Genomic DNA, 7,876 nt, shown 5'->3' with positions numbered 1-7,876 from the left:
CAGGTTGTTTTTTTTTTTTTTTTGGTCCCCTTTGATACACCCTGTAGAGAACAGTGAGAAAAGCGAGAACACGAAGGAGGAACAAACACTTACCCTAGCTAAACCACCATCACATTTTCACTTTCAGAGTCTTATCATTTGACTAGCTGTCTCAGCTGACCATTCAATGTCTAGGTTCTTTCCAGGGTGTCTACACAGCTGAATGTTTATTTATTTGTTTGTTACTTTTAATGTATGCCACATATTTTACATACATTATCTCATGAAATCCTGACAATTACCATGTAAGGTAGTTACAAATTATATTTCATGGGATTATAGAAGATGAGTAAAATCACCCAAGGTTTTGAACCTAGTTTAGTCTATCTAGCTCTAGAGCTCTGGTTTATTCCACCTCACCATGCTGACTCTCAAATTTTGAAGAGGAAGGTGCCTTATAGGGTTAGAGTGTATAGTGATTGATAAGAGTGGGTATGAAGAAGCCTCTGGATTTGATCACTAGGAAATCATATTTGTGCCACTGTACTAGTTTGCCAGGATTGCCATAACAAAGTATCAAACTCTGGGTGGCTTAAACAAAAGAAATGTACTGTGTTACAGTTCTGAAGGCTAGAAGTGAGAGGTCAAGGTGTCAGCTTCGGTCAGGCAATTTTTGGTTTGTAGATAACTTTCACCCTGTGTATACACATCATCTTCCCTCTGTACGTGTCTGCTTTGTGTCCAAATTTTCCCCTTTTTATAAGGACAGTAGTCATATTGGATTAGGGCCCACCCTAAGGATGTTATTTTAATTTGATTACTCTTGTAAAGACCCTATTTCGTAAATAAGGTCATATTCCGAGGTACTGGAGGTTCAGACTACAACATATCTATTTTGAGGGGACACGATTCATCTCATTCATTCATCACTGAATGAGTACTTTTAGTAGTAAGTACAGAAGGCAATTGAAAAAGCATGAGTTGAGATATATAGTCATGGGAATTGGCTGGGATAGGGGTACTAGAGAAGGTTTGAAAATGTTTTTCAGGTGAGAGAAAAGTACCAGGAGAATAAAAGATCTATGGAAAGAGGAAAATTGACAGAGCAGAGTCCTAAAGGACGAGAGGTAGTGCAAATTGTCAGAATAAAAAGATAGGGTGACACTTCTTTTGAAGCAAAGAAAGGGAGAGAAGTTTTAACCAACTTGTTCTTTGCATGCATTTCTGAAGATAGCTTCACCTTAGCCCAAAACTCATCCCAGATTCCCCAGAGGCCTGCCTCATATTTCTTCAGTAACTTGCAGCTATAGCTTTATAACTTTATAACAGCTTCATTTGCAACTTTATAATTCTCAGGTACCACTTTCCATTTGATATAAAGTATCACAGGATCTCTCCCTTAGTTTTTTCTTTTAAAAAAATGTTTGGATGAGTGATTGAACAAAAAATGCACAAATATGAAGAGGGGACTGCATGGAAAATAATCAGGTCTTGTCTCTACTTAAACCTGACTGTAGACACTGCTCTGCACAGCTAAGGTTGAGGCCTGAGGCAAAGGCCTGCGGGCATAGACAGGGAGGAAGCACCAAACAAGGATGTCAAAATCATATGCCTGGGCCAAGACATGTGACAGAGAGGAGCCTTCCATTTGCAGCTGTTCACACTCCAATAACAGGACACTCAGAGAGAACAACTACAAAATCTGTCATCCTCATTTTGTGCTAGGGTAAGCACCAGTAAAGTGTGAACCTAAAACCTTATCACAGAATGAGCAGATGGAGTAAAAAGTGTGTCTTACTGCCTAGAACTTCAATATTTTGATCCAGCTGTCAAAATCTGTAGGCCCTTGCAAGAAGCAAGTCCTACAGATGGTTGTACGATGGACACTTTGTCAATGGGCATTTTGGATATGGTTACCTACAGCCATCAGAGCACCAGTGACTCTAGCAGTGCTTCTTAGATTTGGCCCTGGTGCTGCTGATCTGGGGACTTGGTAGAACATAGCTCTTATCATCACATTATGTTCATTTTGGCAAATTAAGAGAGCCCATTAGAGAAAGTTGAAATGCTTTCTCTTGGACCTCTTACCAAGTCAGTGCAAGGGCACAGAATGTGACCAGAAAACCCCTGAGTGCCCAGCTTGTCTTCTAACCATGAACAACAGTGGGGTCAAGAATATAGCACAAAACAGGCCTCTGCTGAGAAGACCCCAGTCACCGTCCTTGCTCGTCCTTCCTTTTCCTGCCCCTCGGGGGACCACCGGGCACCACCACACACATAATAGCTCTTCAAGTCTACAATAAAAAATGGTCTCCAATAAAACTACATTGCAAAAAAAGGGAAAGAAACAGAATGGAAAGAGTACAAATGTTGAAGAGATGGAGCCTGAAGAATTTGTGGTAGAAAAAGTACTGGATCGACATGTAGTGAATGGGAAAGAGGAATATTTCCTGAAGTGGAAGGCATTTAAAGACACTGATACTACTTGGGAAGCTGAAGAAAATTTAGATTGTTCAGAGTTAATTGAAGCATTTCTAATTCTCAAAAATCTGGTGAAGAAAAGGATTATACAAAAAATGCTTTATCTGACAGTGAATCTAATGACAGCAAATCAAAGAAGAAAAGAGATAGTGCTGACAAACCAAAGGTTTTTGCCAGAGGTCTTGACCTGAAAGAAAAATTGGTGCCACAGACAGCAGTGGAGAACTTATGTTTCTCATGAAATGGAAAGATTCGGATAAGACCAACTTGGGTGCTGGCAAAAGAGGCAAGTATGAAGTGTCCTCAAATTGTAATTGCTTTTTATGAGGAGAGACTAACTTGACATTCTTGACCAGAAGATGAAGTTTAATAATTGTTTACATTGCTATATATATATAAAATCTGATCTTGGTTTTCGATTTACTAGTATGATCAAATAACTACATTCTAATGAAAATCAGGTGTTTTTTTTATTAATCAATAATTTTTATTATGGTTTTGTGGGGTACAGTTAAGGGTTAGGTGTACAATTACGTTTCATTCAGGCACCCTGTTGATAAGAGGTGTTTTCCCATCTCCAGACAGATATTTGCTACTGTTAATCCCATCCCCCCCCCAAAGTGACATTTTTAAGGCAGAAGTCAGAGCACATCACCTTGCGTTTTTGCCAGTCTGGTGGATTCATATTGCACTCAAAATAAAACTAAACTTGGGGGACTTGACGTAAGGGGGGCGGGACAGCTGGGACGGCAGTTTGGGTGCAGGTAGCATATCGGCTCTGACCCGGCTGGCGTTTCATCTGTGTTGGAGGCCGCCTCTTCAGAGGCTGTCGCGCACGGCCAGTTGGAGACCGCGGAGTCTGTCCTGCTGGCAGTGGGATATGCATCAAGCCCTGGTGTGGACAGTTTCCCCAGCTGCCCAGGTCACAAGTGGTCAAGGCTGAGTTCTTCGGTGCAACCATGCGGTTCTGGATTCACTGGTGCTTCTGGCATGCTGTGCTGGGTCACTTTACAAACCCAGACCCTTCCCGGTGGACAGATGAAGACTAACATATCCTTTATCCTTTCTGATGATGGAGACTAGAAGCACAGACTCAGCTATTGACAAGTAGGTCAAGAAGTCAAGTCTTTCTTCTTTCACAAAGGAGGAACTAGGTGATAATTTCAAGAAATTAGATTTCATATTGTACATTAAAGTCACAAATTAAAGTGCTTCGATCGAGAAAAATAAAATAAAACTAAACTCGTTGCACCTCTGCACTCCAGCCTGGACGACAGAGTGAGACCTCAACTCAAAAAACAAAACAGCTGCCGGGCTCGGTGGCTCAGCCTGTCATCCCGCGCCTTTGGGAGGCTGAGGTGAGTGGATTGCCTGAGCCCGCGGGTTCGAGACCCGCCTGGGCAGCAAGACCTCATCTCTACAATAAATAAAAAAAATCAGCCGGGCGTGGTAGCGCATACCTGTAAATTCCGGCTACTCGGAAGGCCGAGGTGGAAGGATCGCCGGAGCCCAGCAGGTCGAGGCTGCGGTGACCGGGAGCGGCCACCGCACTCCAGTCTGGGCGACAGAGTGAGACTCCAACTCAAAAAAAAAAAAAAAAAAAAACAGCTGGGTGCAGTGGCTCACGCCTGTCATCCCAGCACTTTGGGAGGCGGAGGCAAGAGGATTGCCTGAGACCAGCCTAGGCAACTTGGCGAGACCTCATCTGTCCAATAAATCAAAAAAGTAGTTGGGCATGGTGGAGCAAGCCTGTGGTTCCAACTACTGGAAGACTGAGCCGAGCTCAGTGGCTCAGCCTGTAATCCCAGCACTTTGGGAGGCCTAGGTGAGTGGATTGCCTGAGCCCGTGGGTTCGAGACCCACCCAGGCAACTTGACAAGACCTCATCTCTACAATAAATCAAAAAATCAGCCGGGCGTGGTAGCATGCGCCTGTAGTTCCAGCTACTTGGAAGGGTGAGGCAGAAAGATCGCCGGAGCCCAGCAGGTCGAGGCTGCGGTGACCGTGAGTGTGCCCCTGCACTCCAGCCTGGGCGACAGAGTGAGACTCCGACTCAAACAAACAAACACAAACTCCAACATCCACTATATTCCTGCCTCAGAGCCTTGCCACTTGCTGCTCCCGCTGCTTGGAACGCTTTTCCCCTGATAGCTTGGCAACAGGCTTCGTACTTGTGTTCAGGTCTCAACTCAGATGCTGCCTCCTCCAGGGGCCTTCCCTGATCACCCTGTCTAGGGCAGCCCCGACACCTCACCCGCATCACACACTGGACCCTCTCCCTGCTTTATTTTTCCCCCAGTCCTTTCCACCAAGTGACATGACACTAAGTGCTCCTTTTCTTTACCATCCTGGTCATTAGAATGCCGCTCCCACGAGCATGGGGCTCGTGTCGTGTCCACGGCCATCCCCCCAACGCCTGCTCACAGTAGACGTGAACGGACACATGCAGGACGGACGGAAGGAAAAAGCCAGACAGCAAACCGGCAAAAGCAGAGGCGGCAGCCTGGCGGACTCAGCAGTCCTCCAGCAGAGAGGACCCGGGGCCTGATCCTTGGGCCAGGGCGAGGCTCTGGCCTGGATGGGTTCCCGGAGACCCCCAGCACGGGCAGGCAGCCCCTGGGCAGGAGCAGGACCTGGGCCGGGACGCGGCACCCCCTGGCGGCTGGGACTCCTCAGCGCCAGGCCGTCCTGGAGGTTTCCGAGGACCTTCTCTTCCCCAGGCGTCGCCAGGAAATGAACAAGCTGAGATCTGTAGTACAGGAAAGGACGCTGGGCACTGAGTGCTGGTTGTAGGTCTGGCCACGACTCTGACTTTCCCTTCAGTGGTCCTGGGGCTGCGGCCTGGCAAGGGCTGGGCAGGGCCTTGCCTCCGAGGGGAGGCGGGGGTCCCTGTTGCACGCCCTGACTGGCCTCAGCTTGCTCTAACTTTGCCCATCAGGAAGCCCTTGCACCAGGGAGGCCAAAGCTTTCCTTCCCACTGCCCCTTCCTCGCAGGCTTTGCCCGCTGTGGCCTGCACACCCCATAAGCGCACCGGCGAGCCCCTTCCCCCAACCTCCCATCACATGTGGACTCTAGGGATGCCTTTCAGATGTCCAGATGTCTCATGGGCAGCTGGACTCCTAAATCTGGAGCTCTAGAGTGTCTGCTCTGATGACAGACCTTGGAGAATCATCGGCATTTCGAGTGTCTACGTCCGGAGACTGAGGGCTTGCATAGCCCGTGGTTCTTGGATGCCTACTACAACCATCTGGAAACTGGACAAAACACCGATGCCCGGGTCCCCGCTGAGTGTGGGCTGGGCACAGGCACTCTGTAAACGCTTCCGGGTGATGCCTTGTGTTGCCGGAGTTGAGCTACACTGTAGGTTGACACAGAGACCCGCTAATACTGTCACAGCCCCTAGAGAAGGGTGTAGCAAGGGCTCCTGTACATTCCTGAGCCCTATTCCTTAGAGCCAATAAAAGACACACTTCCCCTTATCTTCTAAGCATTCCCGGTAAGTAGCTTCGGGGGATCCTTGACTTCCCTGTAGATAACGCCCAATCAACTGAAAGATCCAATCCCCATTTACTCCAGTCTTCTGAGTAGTCATAAGTTTTGTGATGTGTAGAGCTTTTGTATCAATGTAATCATAAGTTTTGGGATTGGTGTAACTTTTATAATCATAAGTTTTGTGGTTTGTATAATTTTTGCCTAATGCATGATGTCTTAGGCCTCGTAAACACCCTTAACTTTATGGCAAGTTTGATGAATGCTTTTGCCGGGCCCCACTGATAAAAGCTGTAAGATACCTCTGATATCTGGCACCAGGAAGTCTGGGCCAAAAAATGTCATTATCGATGAACGTGGTTAAAACTCAAGTTCTATGCAATGCTGTTGGTCACATAGCTAATGTATCGGTACCAATGATTCTGGACTTATAAAGGTGAACTGGAAAGGCCTGGAGAGCGAGCGGAACCATTTTATTTATTTTTTATCTTTTTGAGCTGGAATCTCACTCTTGTCGCTAAGGTTGGAGTACAGTGGTATGCTCATGGTCACCGCAGCCTTGACCTGCTGGGCTTAGGTGATCTTTCTGCCTCAGCCTTCCAAGTAGCTGGAACCACAGGTGTGCACCACCACGCCCGGCTAGTTCTTGTGATTTATTGGCAAGATGAGGTCTTATCAAGTTTCCTGGGCTGGTCTTGGACCCCCAGGTTCAGGCAATCCTCTCACCTCGCCCTCCCAAAGTGCTAGGATGACAGGCTGAGCCACTGCGCCCAGCCAAGCAGAACCATTTTCAAAAGACCTCAAGTCGGCCAGGCTCGGTGGCTCAGTCTGTCATCCAACACTTTGGGAGGCCAAGGCGAGTGGATTGCCTGAGCCCACGGTTCGAGATCAGCCTGGCAACTTGGCAAGACCTCATCTCTACGATAAATAAAAAATTAGCCGGGCGTGGTAGCGTGCGCCTGTAGTTCCAGCTACCTGGAAGGTTGAGGCGGAAGGATCGCTGGAGCCCAGCAGGTCGAGGCTGTGGGGGCCGGGAGTGGCCACGGAACTCCAGTCTGGGCGACAGGGTGAGACTCCAACTCAAAAAAAAAGACCTGGAGTCTGGCTCTGCTCCCTGGATTTGAACTCAGAATAAAGGTCTTTCTACCAGTTCCCCGCCCTTCTGATTTATTGAGATCCAGGGAGCAGCTGGATGTTATTTGAACCGTAACAGGTGAGGCCAGGACCCCAGAAGACCTACAGCCCCAACGTTAAGAGGCTGGGAGGAAGACCCAGGAGCAGGAAGAAACCCAAGAAGAGACAGTGCTTCGGGGAGGAGTGTCGGTGACCGCTCAGACGTTGAAGGGTTCGCCCTGCTTCTGCTTTGGGGAAAAGAGGTTGGTGACTCTGTGAAGAGCCATGTGATGGCCTCGTGGGGACAAAGGGACGGCTGGAGTGAGCTGGGGGAGAATGGCAGGCCGGAAAGTGGAAATGAGAGTAATCAACAGCACTCGAGGAGTTTCGCATGAAGCGGAACAGAGACAGGAGACGGCTGAGGGCACAGGAGGTCAGGGAAGATGTCCCTTAAGATGAAGAACTGCGGAGCGTGTGTGGCTGAGGTGATGGTGACGGTGACAGACGGACGGGCCCGGGAGAGAGGGCACAGCGCCGTTCGCCAAGCTCCGAGGCGGCGAGAGGGGTGGGATGGGCACGGACTGGGGGCAGACACGCTTTCGGGGCAGGGGCAGGAAGATGGGGCAGATGCTGGCGCCCTTGGAGACGCACAGGAGGCTGGAGGCTGGCGCGCCTGTTGCCCCAGCTTTCTCCTCCGCAGGGGAGCAGGCCCGCTGGGCCAGAGGAAGGGAGCCCGCACGGCACGGGCGTTCGCGGCAACGAGTGCCGCGCCGGTCCCCGTGCGCCCCTGTCCGGAGCAGAGGTGAGGGGTGT

At 49.0% G+C, this 7,876-nt stretch overlaps 1 pseudogene; it reads left to right on the top strand.

Annotated features, from left to right (window-relative positions):
• The first annotated feature begins 2,285 nt into the window (after positions 1–2,285).
• Positions 2,286–2,812, top strand: LOC103267876 (annotated as a pseudogene).
• Positions 2,813–7,876: the final 5,064 nt, after the last annotated feature.

Source organism: Carlito syrichta, unplaced genomic scaffold (genome assembly GCF_000164805.1).
Source record: "Carlito syrichta isolate Samal-C Ts95f unplaced genomic scaffold, Tarsius_syrichta-2.0.1 Scaffold103358, whole genome shotgun sequence".
NCBI lineage: Eukaryota > Metazoa > Chordata > Mammalia > Primates > Tarsiidae > Carlito > Carlito syrichta.
This window is presented reverse-complemented; position numbering and strand designations above follow the sequence as displayed.